The sequence below is a fragment of the Gossypium hirsutum genome, chromosome A09 (genome assembly GCF_007990345.1).
Source record: "Gossypium hirsutum isolate 1008001.06 chromosome A09, Gossypium_hirsutum_v2.1, whole genome shotgun sequence".
In the NCBI taxonomy this organism is placed as follows: domain Eukaryota; kingdom Viridiplantae; phylum Streptophyta; class Magnoliopsida; order Malvales; family Malvaceae; genus Gossypium; species Gossypium hirsutum.
This window is the reverse complement of record NC_053432.1, coordinates 1,728,027-1,750,128: the sequence shown is the minus strand read 5'-3', so window position 1 is coordinate 1,750,128 and position 22,102 is coordinate 1,728,027.

Below are 22,102 nucleotides of genomic sequence, written 5' to 3'. Positions count from 1 at the left end.
AGAAAACAAAAACTGAAGGAAGAGATGGTCAGCATTAGGAATATATACAGAAAATTAGTTGGCACAGGGCAATCTTGTCAAAATGTTTGTAATTCACAACTTATGCTACCAAGTTCATTTCAAGTTGAAAGCAAAATGTGCTATAGTTAGAGAGAACAACAGAGAGGTAGAGTTCCTAGCTGTGTTTACTTACATCATGCTTACCTTAAAGAATTTATAAGGGTCTTTATCTAGTGATTCGATCATCATCAACATTAAAGCCCATCGAGCTGCTAAAAGACAAGATTGAGAATCACCATGGCTCCCACTACTTCAATTTGAATAATTGTCACCAAAACGACCAGAAAAGCTCCCAAAGCCACTGTCAGTCTGACCAGAACGACTCTCACCGAACCTACCTAGATTGCCTTAACCAAAATCTCAAAAACTACGTCTTGCACCAAAGCTCCCAGAATGATCTGATTTACCCAGCTCCCCAAATCCTCTTGACCAAACTGCAGGACCACCAAAGTTTCCAGACTGATGATTAGAACCAAAGCAACTAGAGCTAGATCCTGCATAGCCACCCATCTCATCAGAACCCCTGTTGCCTCCAGGACGGCCAAATCCATATTCTTACTGCCTACCAATAAGGAAAAAGCCCATATATACGATCTCGTGTACCTCCATTTGACCCAACTCGACCACCAGCTCGCATCTCATTGAAGATGATAGTGCTTCAGCCTTCAACCTCGACCCTAGGAAGCTACAACAAATTATCAAGTGATCAGTTTAAAAGTTCAATCCATAAGAACATGCAGTAACATAGCATGCTTTTGGGTAAGGCTTTTGATCCAATTAGGCATTGTTGCAGAAAACATCATGCTTTGACGTTTTGCAGGCAGCTTCTCCAGTATGGTTTCAACATCCTCAGCAAATCCAACTTGAAGCATCTGATCAGCTTCATCAAGAACAAGAAACTGAACCTCTCTGTTAAGTTGAAAGCACCTCTCTTGATAATGAGATTGCTACCGCATCATGACATCGAACTAAGTGGTTGAAGAAAAATCTGGGGCCTTTGCTATGTTTTACCTCATCATCTTATCCTAACAACAAAGTGGTGTGGTGCCAATAGTGGATTCAAACATTACTAGAGAATTGATGAAAAGGAGGTTGAAGAAGTGATTTGACTTTTACAATTATTGAAGAAGAAGATTTGTAGAGCTTACTTTCTACTTTTTCTTCAATCACTTAAAAATAATATTAAAATTGAGTTTTGGGTACACAAGTGGGCTTACACCCAAAACCAAGACTTTAAAGTTTAATTATCCAATGAGTGGACTATGCTCAAAATGGATGACATTGATTCCATATACAAAATTATGATTTTTAATTATATTAAAAAATTCTATTTTTAAAATTACATATATAATTAACGGAAAATAATAAAATTAAATAAAGTTTAAAATAATAAAATTAAATAAAGTTTTGGTTGAGTAGTAAATTTTGGATTTTATTAATGTAATAGTTATGGGTTCAAATTAGAGGTGATCATGGGCTGGGCCGGGCCCAGATAAAATTTTAGGCCCGTCTATTAGGCCTGGGCCCGAAATATGGGCCTAAAAATTTGTCCAAGCCAAGCCCGAAATAAAATTGCTAAGCCCGAGCCAGGCCCGGCTCGACCCATTTTTTTTTGCTTACTTCATTAAATAAAAAATTAAAAATATAATAAATCAAATATATTTAAAAACATAAAAATAAATATTAAAACAAATAAAAATGATACTAAAACAATTCTTAAAACAATACACAAATTGACAATATAATAAAAATTGGTTATATTAAAATTTTAAAATGATTAAAAATAAAATAAAATATATATTAATATATAATTCGGGCTGGGCCAGGCAGGGTCAGGGCCAAAAAACTATTACCCGAGGCTCGGCCCATTTTCTAAACGGGCCTCTTTTTTTTGCCCAAGCCCATTTTTCGAGCCTATATTTTTACCCAAACCCTCTCATTTTTCGGGCAGGCCTTCGGGTCGGGCCGCCCAGCCCATGATCAGCTCTAGTTCAAATCCCATTATATACAATATTTTTTTGAAAATTTAGAGAAATAGACTGTTTTTGGAGAGAGTGTATGAAATCGTATCCAGCTGAGCGCTCTTTCTACACAGCTAGTAAGAAAGTGCGCCCAGCTGGACGTACTCTCCTTTAAGTTGTAATTTTTTTGATCAAATGGTTAAATACTGGTGGTTTTATCCTTGAGTCTCACATTAGTATTTTTTATTTCATGTTATTTTAAACTCTTATTATTATTATTATTTTTTTTAATTAATATTTTTAAGAATTCAACTTCATTAGTTAAATGGTTAAATATAATAATTTTATCCTTTTTACTTCCCCTTTTCTAAATATATTTGTAATTTTTATTTTATACTCTTTCAAACTTTTTTTATTTTTAATTAATAAATTCAAAAAAATTATTTTAATTCAAATTTTTAATTAATAATTTTGTTATTCATAAAATTAAATAATAAATATGTAATTATATAATAAAAAATATATTTTACATATATCATTATGCTAAAAATATTTAAAATTAATAACTCGTTTATATATAATATAAACATCAACTAATTTTTTTGATATATAATATTTATTTTCTCCGTAAATATTGCAGGTATGGTAATTTCTAATATTATAAAATGAAACAATTATTTCAAATATAATTATTATTTTTATATGTAAAATATTTAAAATTTCATTGTTTTTATTTACATTATGGGTATGATATTTCAAATATTTTTATAAGTGAAATATTTCAATCAGTTATTTCAAATATCATTATGTTTATATGTGAAATACTCTAAATACACATACAAAAATATATAATACTAAAATTTACTACACTCATAATATGGATTGAAAAATAAATTTCACACATATAAAAATTATATTTACTAAAAATAATCATATTTTTAATAATTATTTGATTTTTATGAATAAAAGACTTATTAATTAAAAAGATGAATTAAAATAAAAAAATTGAAAATAATATATTTATTAATTAAAAATAAAAAATGCTTGAAGTAACATAAAAAAAATTACAAACGCGTTTAGAAAAGGGGAATTGAACTTGGTTCTCAAGGATAAAATTATTATTTATCCATTTAACTAAGCAAGCTGATATATTAAAAATATTAATTAAAAAAAGTTTAAAACAACATAAAATAAAAAATACAAATGAGAGTAGGAACCTGGGACTCATCCAATGAACGAAATAATTGGAATTCTTGTATCCAACGTCTTCATAGCATTATCTATTAGAAATGAATTTTCTAGCATTTGACTCCATACCACTGAAGGATTTAATTGCACACTTGAAAGATAGTCCAGAAAGTTGAGAGAATATTTAAAAATTTGATTTATACTGACTCTTCCTGATTGAGGCCACAAGTAAAAATAATATTGCCATAAATCGACAAAGTAATATTTCCACTTATTGATCACAAGAGACATATCCTTTGAGGCCAGAATTAGCTTCCCTTGATACCTAATAAAATGTACAATCATAGGTTGTTTTGAAATTCATTATGAAAGACTTTGACAAGATATTTTGTTTTTCTATAGAAAAAAATTCGTTCAAGAAAGACTCTTGATTGTAAATAAAAAGATTGATTACGAAGAAAAACGAAAAATGACAAAATTATTAGCATTTAAAAGGAAAAAAACGTCTAACTGGGAGCACTTTCCTTCCAATTATGCAGAAAGACTAGGCGTATTTTTACACTCTTTTTCTAAAAATAGCTTATTTATTTAAGTTAAAAAGAAAATCGGCCTATTTAAGCAATAAAATATTTTTTAGGCATATATGGAATATTTGTCCCAATAAAATATACAACAATAATCAAATAACTTTTAGTACAAAAGCAGTAGACAAGTAACAAACCACTACATAATTAGAAGAATTTCACACAACATCCAACTTTTTTTATATATATAAAAATGCTTTCGACAAATTTTTAAAAAAATTAATTAAATCCTTCTCAAATTTTTGCATTCATTTGAGTCTCTAAATTTAACAAATTTATTAAATTAGTCTTTTAACTGATATTAACCATTAATTTATAATAAAATTTCTCACATGGCCGTCAAACGGCTTCCACGTCAACACAACAAAAAATTCAAAATTCAAGTTCAGAATTAACCTAAACAAATGGTTGTCTAGGTTTATTTGAATATGAATACACTTTCATTTAGATTCATTTTGAAATTATAAAAAATAAAAAAAAAATCATTAAAAATATTTAAAAATTACAATAAATATTAAAATTATAAAAAATAAATAATTATAAAATATCTATAAAAACATAGATTTTTAATGAATCTCAACCCAACTAATATATTATGAAAAAGATGCAATTTGATACTAGAAAAAATAAAATCATCCCATTCTAAATTTATCGATTTATTATTATAATTAAATTTAACTTCAAAGTAACTTTTAGGAAAAAAAATTATTTATAATTATTTTTATGTTTTAATAAATTTTAATGACTTTAAATTCAATTATCTCATTTATAACTTTTATATTTTTATAATTTTTTTAATTTAAAATTTTTAATAATTTTTTTATAATTTCAGAATGAATCTAGACAATATAATATCCAAATTCATTCTAAACTTGAATTTTAAATTTGATGACATAATAATGCCACGTTAACAACTAGTGCCAACATAAATTGTCATGTCAGCATCTATCGACTGATGTAGCAATTGTTAGCAACCAAGTCAACGATTTTAATAATAACTAACGTTAGTAACCCTTTTCTTAACAAAAAGAAAAAAAAAAAAAAGAGGTTAAGTTTGAATGATTATAACAAAAACATAAGGAAAACCCTCTAGAAATCCAAAAGGTATAAGTTGAAGACTTTTTCAAATATAGAGAGAAGTAGACCTCATTGGTATAAGTTTTTCCAATGATGTTGTGTGTCTTTATCTTTGAAAAACTAAACTATACCTTTCACATTAATACATATATTGAAGGCTCTAGGAATATACATCACACCATCTACCTTTTTCAAACCTATATTGTATTTGCTGCTTTCTTTGAATTTTTTTCTTTCTTTCTCATTATCAGTATTGGTGTTTATATTAAGGGTTAGATTGTATTTTGTCACTTCAATTCAGAAAATAGATAAATTAATTCATGTACATTATATCAATAAGAAAATTAATCATTTTGTTAAAATTTTGATTCCATTTTTACCTTTAAAAACTGCTCCTTCTATACCAACATAAGGTACACATAACATGTCACATGTAACTTTCTGATTATTTTATTAGCTACACTAATCTTTAACAGTAGAAATGAATCAATTTGCTATTTATTTCGACATTCATAAATTAATTTAAAAAAGAAAACAAAGGCTTTTTGTTTCTTTATATATATATATGAGGAAGAGGAATGTGAAAATTGGGAATGTATGGAGCAGTATCCGTACTTTGAAAACCTAACAAGCAACCTGCTCTCCTTTGACTAATAATGGCAGCAAGAATGATGGTTCTTTTTCTTTATTTATATGAGTGAAGTCAGCAATCTCAAGCACAAGCTCTTACCTCTTACCTTCTGGGATTTTAATATTTATATCATTTGGGAACTTCAGATTCAGTCCCTCTCAATATTAATATTCAGCAAGTTGGTCCTTTTAAAGAAAACTAGAGTAATTTAATCTGCTAATTTCAAAAGTGAGCAATTAAGGGTGTTAATATCTTCTGCAATTGTATATAATTTTGATTGGTATAATAATAAATTTAGCCCTCGATATTTAGATAAATTACCAATTTGGTCTTGATTTAAAAAAAATATTAATAAATATAGTCTCAACATTTACATTTTTGTACAAATGTTGAGGCTAAATTTGTTAAATGGGGATCAAATTGATAGAATGTATAAACTTTGAGAGTTAAATTTATTATTATACCAATTAAAATTACGTACAATGGACGTAAAACATAAATGTCATGATTAATTGTCCCTAAATGCTCACTTTCAAAATTGACAATGACTAAAATGCTCCAATTTTTTTGAGAAGGCTCAATTTCATCGAAATTGAGAAGGACTGAAAAGATTTTTTATTAATATTTACTCAAAATTTGTTATTTTTATTATTTATTGAAGAATACTATTAGTTCCTATACTATGTAAGTGGTGGGAGTAATCTTTATATTTTAATTAGGGTAATTTTAATGCTTATCCTTTTTAATTTCGAATATTAAATTTTTTGTTTTAATTCAGATGGGAATAGTTAAATGCATTGGTTAATGTTTGCTATTCGAATTTCACTATGCTTAAAATTATAGATTTAGATTTTATTTGGTTTGATGGAAATAATTTTCAGAAAAGGATTTTTGGAAAATAAATTGATTTTCTAAAAAATATGAAATTTTCTGGTGTTTAATTGAATTGTGCAAATTTTTTAAAACTTATTTTCTAAAAATTATTTTTTAAAACAAACTTAACATAAATAATTTTTCATTTAACAAATTATTTATTTTTATTAATTAATTTATAAAACTAAATTTGAGTATTAATTATAAATCAATAAAAAAACATTAATGAACAAAAACAATTTAAGATCTGTAATTTAAGATTTTATCCTAAAATTTCATATTTTTAAACTCTAAACCCTATTTATTTGTTAATCTTAAAAATTACAGAGTTCACAAAAAAGTAAGAAATAAAACTTACCTTTTTGACTGAAGAAGTAAAAAAAGTCATCAATTGTATTTGTTAAAAGATAAATTGAAGAAAGGATTTCAAAATATAGAAATGAAAATTATGGCTATGATAAAGGAAGAAAAAACGATGAGGGAAAATTTTAGGAAAATTAAATATGCCAATCAAACAGACATTGTAACATCCCAAACCCGACTTAGACGTTATGACCGAATCCGATGATATCACATAGAATAGGTTTGAAAACGAAGTTGTCTTGTAACATCATTTTGGTTAACTGTCTCTCATACCTTGTCTCTATTTTAGAAAACATAATTTAGCTAGTTTATTTGTCATAAATCTCATTCACAGCGGAAGCTTAAATCGTTTAGATTGGAAATAGTACTCATGTTTTTAGGAAATCATTGTTGCGTAAAAACCGTTGGTTTTTTTTTTATAAAACCTTTTTACCAAAGCAATCAAATTGTTAAACCATCTAAAACTAAACAGTTAAAACCAAAATAGTCTAGAGAGTCCCAAAAATTACAGGCTCTCAAATAAATCTCCAGATTTTAAAATAAACATAAATGCTAAGTTTAACAGTTTTACGATTAAGTGGCCACAGCTGAATCTCTGCCGCACGATCCGCCTAAGTTTGCAGATTACCTGACAGAACAAACAAACAGATGTGAGTTTACGTAAACTCAGTATATAACCCAACAGAAATAAGCATGTAATACAAATAGAATCATACACTCAGTCAGATACAAATATAGATTTGGGCTTAAACCCATTACAGATATAGATATAGATGTACAGATCAGAATTAGAAATCAGATATCCTACCCCCAACCTCTACATACCATCTCCAACCATCTTTACACACCATGTGGGGTTTAAAACACCCACCCAGCCCTACACACCATGTTGTACCGATGCGACACATAACAGATATAATGCAGCCATACTGCCAGATAATAGGCATAAACTACCTTTCAGAACACTTCCTCCAATATACATCATCCCACCCCAATAATAGTAACAAAACATACATACAGAATTAACAAATAAATCATACTTAACATGCTTTTATAAACAGATAATAGATATACAAACATAGACATGCTCATAACCATATTTCAGTCTAACACATCACTTGGTTTTAGGGTTAGATAGCATTTACCGACCCTACAGTAGGCCCACAGTCGATTAGGATGACTCGTACGACCCTACGAAAAATCTCAATATAATAGGCTCACATACCTGTGTGGTCCATACGCCTAGATTAGCCTTACCCGTGTGACTCACATGGCCTGGCCCAATGATCCACACGCCCGTGTGTCATGTCCGTGTGGGCCCACACGGTTGTGTGACCTATACGCCCAACTTGGCCTAGCCCGTGTGGCCCACACGGCCTCAATCGAGCCACCACACGGCCTCACTCGAGCCACCACACGACCGTGTGCTACGCACGACTATGCCTTCGTCGATCACATAACCTACCATACGGGTGGCCACACGCTCATATGGCGTCAATAGTGGCCTTTTCTGGCTTTTGTCGAAACTTCATTTTTTGCGTTTCGAGTACACACCTGGTATCATTTTGATGCAGAAATGCACTCGAGCCTTCTAGAACCTATAATTAACATTTTTAAAGTCCGAATTTAAAAACACTAATGAAACCCAATTGAAAAAACAATTTACAACTCAAAGTCGAACAACACCGGTTAATGCACGCGAAAACTTACCATTATCGATAGAAACCTCAAACACCTAATTTGCTGTAGGAGCCCCAGCCAAACCTTGTCATTCGCCTAAACTGAGAGCAGCAAACAATCCTCTTATCAAACACTTAACCAAAAGCGTAAAGATTAAATGAAAAAGGACTTACTGAAAAGAACACAGTCGAAAATTGCACACAACAACATGAATTGAATAGTTGAAAAGAAGATGAAGAAGAAGAGGAATAAACAGGGAAGATGAGGAAAAAAATGTCAAAAATGAGAAGAATTTTCAAAAACCTAAAATAAAATAAAAACCAATTTGATAACCCCCAACTCCCCACTAACAACTCAATCTCAACCATTTCAGAGTTTAAATTCTACTGAATCTCTTAACACTACACCGAGCAAAAATAGTACCCACGCTTACGTAGGGATTCAAACTCAGGACCTCCTACACACCAACACAGTTACCACTCGAACCAGCAAGCTCATTCTGATGTGGATTTACATACAATTAAATATAAGCCCATTGAACAGAGATAAGGCTTAATTCCAAAAAGGAACAAAATTTTCTAAACCTAAAGCTTGAACCCAAGACCTCACACACACACCCAGAACACTTAACCATTGAAGTAGATACACACTTGTGTCACATTTTCAAAAAAGCAGAAATAAAATTTTCAAGGCGTTACAACTCTACCCCTAAAAGAAATTTCGACCTCGAAATTTACCTAATCAGAACAAATGAAGATTTTGCTGACGCATCGAGTTCTAAGGTTCCCATGTGGCCTCATTAGTGTCATGATTTCTCCACAGAACCTTCACTAAAGGTATGGACTTCCTCCTCAAAACCTTTATACCATGATCCAGAATCTAGACCAGTTCTTCCTCAAAAGTTAAGTCTAGTCTAACATCGATCTTTTCAACAGAGACAATGTGAGATAGGTCAGATCGGCACCGTCTCAACATTGAAACATGAAAGATACCATGAATACGGTCTAACTTTAGAGGTAGCTCCAACTAATAAGCAACTGACCCCACAAGTTTCAGAATCCGATACGGTCCAATGAACCTAAGGCTCAGCTTGCCCTTCCAACTAAACCTTAGAACTTTCTTCCACGGTGAAACTTTGAGAAAGACGAAATCCCCCCACAGAGTAGTCAATATCACGCCTCTTCAGATCTGCATAAGATTTCTATCTATCAGAAGCCGCCTTCAGACCATCCCAAATCAATCTAACCTTATCTTCGGTCTCGAAAACCAACTCAGGACCCAATATTCGTCACTCACCTAACTCAGTCCAACATAATAGAGTGCGACACTTACGACCATACAGAGCCTCGTAAGGTGTCATCTGAATACTAGACTGAAAACTGTTATTGTAGGCGAACTCGACTAGTGGTAGATAATCCTCCCAACTACCTCAGAAATCGATCACACAACTTCGAAGCATATCCTCCAGTATCTAAATCACCCTCTCAGATTGACCATCGATCTGAGGATGGAACATAGTACTGAAGTTCAATCTCGACCCCAGAGCTTCTTGTAACTTCTTTCAGAGCCGAGATGTAAAACAAAAATCTCTGTAAAAAATAATTGACACTGGAACCCCATGCAGTCTAACTATTTCAGAGATATACAACATTGCCAACTTCTGAAGAGAAAAGTCCGTCCTAACTAGAATGAAATGAGTAGACTTGGTCAATCGATCCACGATGACTCAAACAGAATCCTTCTTAGTGGGTGTTAAGGGCAACCCACTAACGAAGTCCATCGTCAATCTTGACCGGCTGCAATAAACCAGAAGGCAACTGGTGCTTAGCCTTAACCTACTGGCACGTCAAACATCGACCCACAAAATCTATAACCTCTCGCTTCAAACTCGGCCACCAATACAACTCACGAAGATCGCAATACATCTTATTACTGCCAGGATGCATAGCATAATGGCTACTATGCGCCTCCCTCAGAATAGACTGCCTCAGATCAGAATCGTTTGACACACAAATTTGGCCTCGAAAACACAAAACACCATCACTGTTCAACCTAAATTCGGAAGTAGTACCACTCTCAAACTATCAAAACCGCAAACCCAGAGACTCATCCTTAACTATTTATACTGAATCTGATCAATCCAAGTTGGCTTAACTTGTAACTCAGCCAACAGACTCCCATCATTAAACAAACTAAGACAAGCAAACATCACCCTTAAATCAGACATCGCTCTATGACTTAGAGCATCGACTACCACATTCGCTTTACTAGGATGGTACTCTATTGTGAAATTATAGTCCTTAAGCAACTCATCCAACGACGCTGCCTAAGATTTACTCCTTTTGAGTAAGAAGATATTTGAGACTCTTGTGGTCAGTGTAGATGATACACCTCTCACCATACAGATAGTGTCTCCAAATTTTCAACGCAAAAACTATTGCAATCAATTCAAAATCATGCATTGGATAATTTACCTCATGTGTCTTAATCTGACGGGATACATAGGCCACAACTTTCCCATCCTGCATTAGAATATATCCCAAACCGACGTACGACGTATCACTGTACACTACAAACTCCTTTCCAGATTCAGACTGTATTAGAACAGGAGCCTGAGTCAAAACAGACTTGAGCTTCTCGAAGCTCAATTGTTGCGCATTTGAACAAACAAATAGAACCACTTTACGTAGAAACTTCGTCAATGGAGTTACGATCAAGAAGAATCCCCCCACAAAACGCTGATAATAACCTGCCAGACCCAAAAAACTACGGATTTCAGATACATTCTTGGGCTGTTTCCAATCCAACACAGCCTCAATCTTCTTAGGATAGACTTGAATCCCCTTATTAGAAATAACATACCCCAAAAAAGTCATTTCATGTAGCCAGAACTCTCACTTTCTTAGCTTAATGTAAAGCTACTTCTCACGAAGAATCTAAACCATTACTCTAATATGCTCATCATGCTCATCCTCAGTCTTAGAGTATAACAAAATGTCGTCAATGAAGACCACAATGAACTGATCTAGATAGGGCTGAAATACCGAAAGGCATAACTAGGAACTCGTAGTGTCCATAACGAGTCTTAAATGCGGTCTTATGAACATCAGTCTTTTTAACCCTCAACCGATATATTCCAATCGAAAATTAATCTTGGAGAATACAGAAGCCCCTCGAAATTGATCAAACAAGTCATCGATCCTCGGAAGCGGATATTTATTCTTTACAGTCAACTTGTTCAACTATCAATAGTTGATGCACATCCCCATGGTCCTATCATTTTTTTAACAAACAGAACTGGTGCTCCCCATGGAAACACACTAGGACGAATGAAACCACGATCCAACGACTCTTGTAGTTGAGCCTCAAGCTCTATAAGCTCTTTCAGTGTCATACGATAGGGAGCGATGGACACTAGAGCTGTACTTGGAAGAAACTCGATCCAAAACTCAACCTCTCAATTCAGAGGCAATCCTGATAACTCCTCAAGAAAAACATCCGGAAAATTCCTCACAGTTCTGATATCTCCCAAAGAGGAACCCCTAGATTCAGAAATACTGACATAAGTCAGAAACACCTCACACTTTTTTCGCACCAGTTTTACAGCCACAAGCACGGATAACATGTTAGAAAAATAATCTCGACGATCTTCGATCACAACCACCACATCATCTATATCAATTCTCAGAACGACCCTCTCAGTCGTACAATCCAGACTAACCTGGTGCTTGACCAACCAGTCTATTCCCAGAATTAAGTCGAACTCCCTAAATGAAAGCTCCATCAGATTCGCCAAACAGTCCCTTGCACCACTAAGGAAACATCCCTATATAGTTTGCTAACTTGAACAGATTACCCCAATGGACTCAATACCGTGACCTCACTCGTAGTGCTCTCAACCGTAATCCCCAGGTTTTCAGATATTAAATTAACTATGTATGAGTGAGTAAACACTGTGTCTATCAAAGCCAAGTAAAGTACATCAAATATAAAGAACGTACCGATAATGACGTCAGGAGCATCTCTGTCCTTTCGAAGATGTGCAGCATAAACCAAAGTAGGTTGTCTCGCCTCGGTTTGTCCAGCACCTTTGCTTAGTGCTCTCTATCTATGACCCAAACCGTTACTACCCCTAGCCTATCCACAACCCTTAGGTGGCTACTGAACTACTTTCTAAGGCTATACAGTACTCGGAGCTGAAGCTTGCATCTGATCTTCCTGCTGTAGACATTCTCTAATATGGTGCTCAAGAGACCCACACCTCAAAAAAACCCTAGTCCTCCTCCAGCACTCGTTTGAATAACGTCTCCCACAATCTTCACAAGGCAGCATCCCAGTAGAAGTAACAGGGGCTCTCACTCTTACTGGCCCATCAGATCTAGCCATTTTCTTAGGCCTCTGCACAGAACTCGAGGGCTCTGAATTCCTCTTACTCTTACCTCTCTCTATTCTGGCGCTCCGCACGCTTAACATCTTTGGCGATTTTCACCTTCTCAACCAGAATAGAAAACTTGCGCTTCATTTTTGGAGCTATCAAAACTCTCAGATTATCTCTCAGCCCATCCTCAAAACGAACACACCTATCATATTCTGATGCTACTATACCTCAAGCATAGCGGTTTAGCTTTAGAAATTCAACCTCATATTCAGCTACAGATCGGTCACCTTACGTAAGGTTCAAGAACTCGCACCTGCGACCATCAACGTAGCTAACTCCCACATACTTGCTCTGAAATGAAGTCTTAAAGAATTCCCAAGTCAGATGATTAGGCTAAATAGCCTCTTTAACCGTTAACCACCACTGGTAAGCCTTATCGCGAAGCAAATAAACTGCACCCTTCAATTTCTGCTCGAGGGTACAGTCTAAATCATCCATAATTCTCTCAATGGCCTCCAACCAATACTCAACCACATTAAGGGCGACTCTTGTGACACCCCTAAACAACTCAGCTCCATTAGACCTGAGTTATTCAATTACTGACCCTCGGCCCCTAGATCTAGAATTGGGTCAAGTGACCTCTTTAATATCCTCTCCAAATTTTAAAATAAACATAAATGTTAAGTTTAACAATTTTACGGTTAAGTGGCCACCGTTGAATCTCTGCCGTACCGATCTACCTAAGTCTGCAGATTACCTGATAGAATAGATAAACAGATGTGAGTTTACGTAAACTCAATGTATAACCCAACACAAATAAACATGCAATATAAATAGAATCATATACTGAGTCAGATACATATATAGATTTGGGCTTAAGCCCATTACAGATACAGATATAGATGTACAAATCAGAATCAGAAATAAGATATTCTACCCCTAACCTTTACACACCATCTCCGACCATCCCTAAACACCATGTGGGGTTTAAAACACCCACCCAGCCCTATACACCATATTGTATCGATACGACGTATAAAAGATATAATGCAGCCATGCTGCCAGATAATAGGCATAAACTGCTTTTCAGAACACTTCCTCCAATATACACCATCCCACCCCAATAACAGTAACAGAACATACATACAGAATTAACAGATAAATCATATTTAATATGCTTTTATAAGCATATAACAGATATACAAACGTAAGCATACTCATAACCATATTTTAGTCTAACACATCACTTGGTTTTAGGGTTAGGTAGCATTTACCGACCCTACGGTAGGCCCACAGTCAATTAGGATGACCCGTGCATCTCTACGAAAAATCTCAGTATAATGGACCTACATGCTAGTGTGGCTTACCCGTGTAGGCTCACATGCCTATGTGGCCCACATGCCCATATTGGCCTTGCCCATGTAACCCACACGGCCTGGCCCAATAATCGACACGCCCGTGTGACCCACACGCCAGACTTGGCCTAGCCCGTGTGGCCCACACAGCCTCACTTGAGCTACCACATGGTTGTGTGTTGCGCACGGCCATACATTCGTCGATCACACATTCGTGTCCTCTCACACGACCTACCATACGGGTGACCATACGCCAGTGTGGCGTTGACAGTGGCCTTTTTTTTACTTTTGCCAAAACCTTATTTTCTATGTTTTAGGTACACACCTAGTATCGTTTTGATGCCGAAATACACCCGAGCCTTTCAAAACCTATAATTGACATTTTCAAAGTCCGAATTTAGAAACACTAACGAAAGCCCAATCAAAAAAACAATTCACAACTCAAAGCCGAACAACACCGGTTAACGTAGGCAAAAACTTACCGTTATCGACAGAAACCCCAAACATCTAATTTGTTGTAAGAGCCCCAGCCAAACCTTGTTCTTCGCCTAAACCGAGAGTAGCAAATAATCTTCTTGTCACATGTAACTTTCTGATTATTTTATTAGCTACACTAATCTTTAACAGTAGAAATGAATCAATTTGCTATTTATTTCGACATTCATAAATTAATTTAAAAAGAAAACAAAGGCTTTTTGTTTCTTTATATATATATATGAGGAAGAGGAATGTGAAAATTGGGAATGTATGGAGCAGTATCCGTACTTTGAAAACCTAACAAGCAACCTGCTCTCCTTTGACTAATAATGGCAGCAAGAATGATGGTTCTTTTTCTTTATTTATATGAGTGAAGTCAGCAATCTCAAGCACAAGCTCTTACCTCTTACCTTCTGGGATTTTAATATTTATATCATTTGGGAACTTCAGATTCAGTCCCTCTCAATATTAATATTCAGCAAGTTGGTCCTTTTAAAGAAAACTAGAGTAATTTAATCTGCTAATTTCAAAAGTGAGCAATTAAGGGTGTTAATATCTTCTGCAATTGTATATAATTTTGATTGGTATAATAATAAATTTAGCCCTCGATATTTAGATAAATTACCAATTTGGTCTTGATTTAAAAAAAATATTAATAAATATAGTCTCAACATTTACATTTTTGTACAAATGTTGAGGCTAAATTTGTTAAATGGGGATCAAATTGATAGAATGTATAAACTTTGAGAGTTAAATTTATTATTATACCAATTAAAATTACGTACAATGGACGTAAAACATAAATGTCATGATTAATTGTCCCTAAATGCTCACTTTCAAAATTGACAATGACTAAAATGCTCCAATTTTTTTGAGAAGGCTCAATTTCATCGAAATTGAGAAGGACTGAAAAGATTTTTTATTAATATTTACTCAAAATTTGTTATTTTTATTATTTATTGAAGAATACTATTAGTTCCTATACTATGTAAGTGGTGGGAGTAATCTTTATATTTTAATTAGGGTAATTTTAATGCTTATCCTTTTTAATTTCGAATATTAAATTTTTTGTTTTAATTCAGATGGGAATAGTTAAATGCATTGGTTAATGTTTGCTATTCGAATTTCACTATGCTTAAAATTATAGATTTAGATTTTATTTGGTTTGATGGAAATAATTTTCAGAAAAGGATTTTTGGAAAATAAATTGATTTTCTAAAAAATATGAAATTTTCTGGTGTTTAATTGAATTGTGCAAATTTTTTAAAACTTATTTTCTAAAAATTATTTTTTAAAACAAACTTAACATAAATAATTTTTCATTTAACAAATTATTTATTTTTATTAATTAATTTATAAAACTAAATTTGAGTATTAATTATAAATCAATAAAAAAACATTAATGAACAAAAACAATTTAAGATCTGTAATTTAAGATTTTATCCTAAAATTTCATATTTTTAAACTCTAAACCCTATTTATTTGTTAATCTTAAAAATTACAGAGTTCACAAAAAAGTAAGAAATAAAACTTACCTTTTTGACTGAAGAAGTAAAAAAAGTCATCAATTGTATTTGTTAAAAGATAAATTGAAGAAAGGATTTCAAAATATAGAAATGAAAATTATGGCTATGATAAAGGAAGAAAAAACGATGAGGGAAAATTTTAGGAAAATTAAATATGCCAATCAAACAGACATTGTAACATCCCAAACCCGACTTAGACGTTATGACCGAATCCGATGATATCACATAGAATAGGTTTGAAAACGAAGTTGTCTTGTAACATCATTTTGGTTAACTGTCTCTCATACCTTGTCTCTATTTTAGAAAACATAATTTAGCTAGTTTATTTGTCATAAATCTCATTCACAGCGGAAGCTTAAATCGTTTAGATTGGAAATAGTACTCATGTTTTTAGGAAATCATTGTTGCGTAAAAACCGTTGGTTTTTTTTTTATAAAACCTTTTTACCAAAGCAATCAAATTGTTAAACCATCTAAAACTAAACAGTTAAAACCAAAATAGTCTAGAGAGTCCCAAAAATTACAGGCTCTCAAATAAATCTCCAGATTTTAAAATAAACATAAATGCTAAGTTTAACAGTTTTACGATTAAGTGGCCACAGCTGAATCTCTGCCGCACGATCCGCCTAAGTTTGCAGATTACCTGACAGAACAAACAAACAGATGTGAGTTTACGTAAACTCAGTATATAACCCAACAGAAATAAGCATGTAATACAAATAGAATCATACACTCAGTCAGATACAAATATAGATTTGGGCTTAAACCCATTACAGATATAGATATAGATGTACAGATCAGAATTAGAAATCAGATATCCTACCCCCAACCTCTACATACCATCTCCAACCATCTTTACACACCATGTGGGGTTTAAAACACCCACCCAGCCCTACACACCATGTTGTACCGATGCGACACATAACAGATATAATGCAGCCATACTGCCAGATAATAGGCATAAACTACCTTTCAGAACACTTCCTCCAATATACATCATCCCACCCCAATAATAGTAACAAAACATACATACAGAATTAACAAATAAATCATACTTAACATGCTTTTATAAACAGATAATAGATATACAAACATAGACATGCTCATAACCATATTTCAGTCTAACACATCACTTGGTTTTAGGGTTAGATAGCATTTACCGACCCTACAGTAGGCCCACAGTCGATTAGGATGACTCGTACGACCCTACGAAAAATCTCAATATAATAGGCTCACATACCTGTGTGGTCCATACGCCTAGATTAGCCTTACCCGTGTGACTCACATGGCCTGGCCCAATGATCCACACGCCCGTGTGTCATGTCCGTGTGGGCCCACACGGTTGTGTGACCTATACGCCCAACTTGGCCTAGCCCGTGTGGCCCACACGGCCTCAATCGAGCCACCACACGGCCTCACTCGAGCCACCACACGACCGTGTGCTACGCACGACTATGCCTTCGTCGATCACATAACCTACCATACGGGTGGCCACACGCTCATATGGCGTCAATAGTGGCCTTTTCTGGCTTTTGTCGAAACTTCATTTTTTGCGTTTCGAGTACACACCTGGTATCATTTTGATGCAGAAATGCACTCGAGCCTTCTAGAACCTATAATTAACATTTTTAAAGTCCGAATTTAAAAACACTAATGAAACCCAATTGAAAAAACAATTTACAACTCAAAGTCGAACAACACCGGTTAATGCACGCGAAAACTTACCATTATCGATAGAAACCTCAAACACCTAATTTGCTGTAGGAGCCCCAGCCAAACCTTGTCATTCGCCTAAACTGAGAGCAGCAAACAATCCTCTTATCAAACACTTAACCAAAAGCGTAAAGATTAAATGAAAAAGGACTTACTGAAAAGAACACAGTCGAAAATTGCACACAACAACATGAATTGAATAGTTGAAAAGAAGATGAAGAAGAAGAGGAATAAACAGGGAAGATGAGGAAAAAAATGTCAAAAATGAGAAGAATTTTCAAAAACCTAAAATAAAATAAAAACCAATTTGATAACCCCCAACTCCCCACTAACAACTCAATCTCAACCATTTCAGAGTTTAAATTCTACTGAATCTCTTAACACTACACCGAGCAAAAATAGTACCCACGCTTACGTAGGGATTCAAACTCAGGACCTCCTACACACCAACACAGTTACCACTCGAACCAGCAAGCTCATTCTGATGTGGATTTACATACAATTAAATATAAGCCCATTGAACAGAGATAAGGCTTAATTCCAAAAAGGAACAAAATTTTCTAAACCTAAAGCTTGAACCCAAGACCTCACACACACACCCAGAACACTTAACCATTGAAGTAGATACACACTTGTGTCACATTTTCAAAAAAGCAGAAATAAAATTTTCAAGGCGTTACAACTCTACCCCTAAAAGAAATTTCGACCTCGAAATTTACCTAATCAGAACAAATGAAGATTTTGCTGACGCATCGAGTTCTAAGGTTCCCATGTGGCCTCATTAGTGTCATGATTTCTCCACAGAACCTTCACTAAAGGTATGGACTTCCTCCTCAAAACCTTTATACCATGATCCAGAATCTAGACCAGTTCTTCCTCAAAAGTTAAGTCTAGTCTAACATCGATCTTTTCAACAGAGACAATGTGAGATAGGTCAGATCGGCACCGTCTCAACATTGAAACATGAAAGATACCATGAATACGGTCTAACTTTAGAGGTAGCTCCTTGTTCTTCGCCTAAACCGAGAGTAGCAAACAATCTTCTTGTCAAACACTTAACCAAAAGCTTAAAGATTAAATAAAACAGGACTTACCGAAAAGAACATAGTCAGAAATTGCACACAACAACACAAATTGAATAGCCGAAAAGGAGAGGAAGAAGAAGAGGAGTGAACAGGGAAGATGAGGAAAAAAAAGGTCAAAAGGGAAAAGAATTTTCAGAAAACCCAAAATAAAATAAAATAAAATAAAAACTAATTTGATAACCCCAACTCCCCACTAACAGCTCAATCTCAACCACTTCAGAGTTTAAATTCCACTGAAACTCCTAACACCACACCGTGCAAAAATAGTACCCACGCTTACGCATGGATTCAAACTCAAGACCTCCCACACACTAACACCCTTTCTACTCAAACCAACAAGCTTATTCTAATGTAAATTTACAGAGAATTAAATAAAAGCCCATTGAACAGAGATAGGGCTTAATTCCAAAAAGAAACAAAATTTGCTAAACCTAAGGCTTAAACCCAAAACCTCACACACATACACCTAGAACACTTAACCACTGAAGTAGATACACACTTGTGTCACATTTTCACAAAAGCAGAGATAAAATTTTTAGGGCGTTACAGGCGTTTAGTTTATATTCTCTAATTTAATATTTCTTAATATCTATACTTTTTAATTTTAAATTTTCAATATTGATACAAACAGTAATCGATGAATCTATCAGTTGGTTTTTTTTTAAAAGTTGTTTACAAAAATGACAAGCTAATATGGCATTACATATGTGATTAATAAGTTTGCTACATAAGATTTTGAAAATATAAAAAATTAAATTAATGTATTTAACAACTACTGTTTACTCGGGATTGAAATTTCAAAATTCAAAATGTTGATGAACTAAGAAGGTGTAACGACACGGTTTCCAGTGATATCAGAAAATACGATTTTGAAACCTTGTTTCTATAAATCAAGTTAGTAAATATTAAACAAAGATATTTACGGAGTTAATTTGTAGATGAATGGATAAGCAATTCAGTAGAAAATCTGGTTAATTAAGGCCAGTTGATTAAATTGCAAGAGTTTAATCACTATAGATTTTTAATTGGGAATGGTTTGAGGACTTAAATTACCATTATCCAAAGGGTCAAAATAGCTAATAAACCACCTTTAAACATTCTCTAGTGGACAGTAATGATGATTGTAAATTTATTAAGTAAATTAAGATTAATTAAAACTAATTAATTAAAGTTAATTAAGCTATAATTTAAGTATAAAAATGAAAATTGGTGGAAGGAGTGATAAACTTCATCTTCTCCAACCGACCATTAGAGAAAAGAGGAAGCTTAATGTCATTGTTAAAGTTTTTAAGCTTTTGGTCTTTAATTCAAGTAAGTCTTTTGCCATTTTTCTTTTATTTTTATAGATTTTTTTTATCATGGGAGCTTGATTAAGCTAACCCAAGGATCAATTTTATCAATTAGTGAAGTTTTGATGAGATGCCATTGTTGAGAATTGAATGATTTAGGTGTTAAATCGATAGAAATTAAACCTAGTTTAAGAAAAGGACTTAATTGTAAAACGTAATTATTAGTTTCATATATTAGGGACCAAATTGAATAAAATATAAAAATATTATGAAATTTCAATAGGAATAGAAAGTAGAATGTCTCTAATGAATATATGTGAAATTGAATTTTAATCCGAAGGTCTAGATTGAAAATTGTGCTTGTCCCGGGTTTAGGGACTAAATTGAATAAATTAAAAAATATGTGCGACTTTATAATTGAAATGTGATTTAATATGAAATTTGATATTATATATTGTTGGATGATTATTCGTTCTTAATTGATATTTGATTAACCCGTGACACCAAATTAAATCAAACATTTTATTTATAGTATAGAAAACAAAATACTCCATTTGTTATATAATTTAATTTCCAATTTTAAATTAGAAAAATGATAACACAATCAATGGAGTTACAGTGAAGACAGTTTAGGCTTGAGATGAAGATGAGTTTGATGATATATTTGACTGCTATTGTTGAAGATGAGTTTGTGTTTATTTCTTGTGATTTGAGCAGGAATTTTATAATATTTTAAATAAATTTAATAACTTTTGAATTTTTATATATATTTTTTATTTTTAAATATTTAGTTATAATTTTTTTGAATTTTTAGAATTGGAATTGAATTGATAAAATATATAAATATTGATCATGACTAAATAAATAAAATATGTAAATGTTAAGGGTTAAATTTATTATTATACTAATAAAAAAGGCTCACATCAACATTTCATTAGGTAACCAAATACATTTTTACCGTGAAATGACTAGAATTTGAAATTAACTGACAAAAGCTAACAACAGAATTTTTGACGATATCCTAATACTTGAGTGATTATTTGAGCAAAATTTTAAATGTCGTGAAGGATAAATTAGGTATAATTTCTATTTTGATATATATATTATTTTAGTGTATAAAGATAATACCCAATATATAATTACAATAAAATTATGCATCAAAGAAAAATTAAAATTATTTTAATTACAATAAAATTATTTTAAAATATATAATAATTTATGCATCAAACAAAATTTCAATATATAATTAATATTGAGAAGATATATGCTTAATAAAGTTTATTTATTTGATAGATTTGACAAAAGTAAAATGATTCAATTACATCCCCCTCTTACTATAATCATCCATGAAAAGATGGATAGAAGACTTAAATAAGAGTGGAGAATAGCCAAACCTAACCTATTCTCCAGGAAAAAAGCAAAGTAAATTAAATAGGTTTAATTCTACTCTAGTCCCTATACTCTTTAGACTTTTGAAATCTAGTCATTTTCTTTTAATTCCAAGAATTAGTTTCACTGTTTATTTAATTTAAAAATTAAAATCTAATTAATAATACACTTCTATTAAATCTAAATATGTATTATCAATTGGAGTTTAGTTTTAAAATTAGACTTTTGAATACTAAAATGTCATAAAGAAAATTCATTGCCACAATTATTGATTGGACTTCAATTTTCAAATAAGAAAAATAGAGAGACAAAATTCATAGAAATAAAAGTAAGAGAGCTAAATTTCAACAATTCTAAAAGTACAAGGATTAGAGCATAATTAAACCAAATAAATAATCCGGTGAAAGTATCATGGAACCCTTATACTAGAAGTCAGATTGTATTTTATCTCTTCTACTCAAAAATGGCCAAACT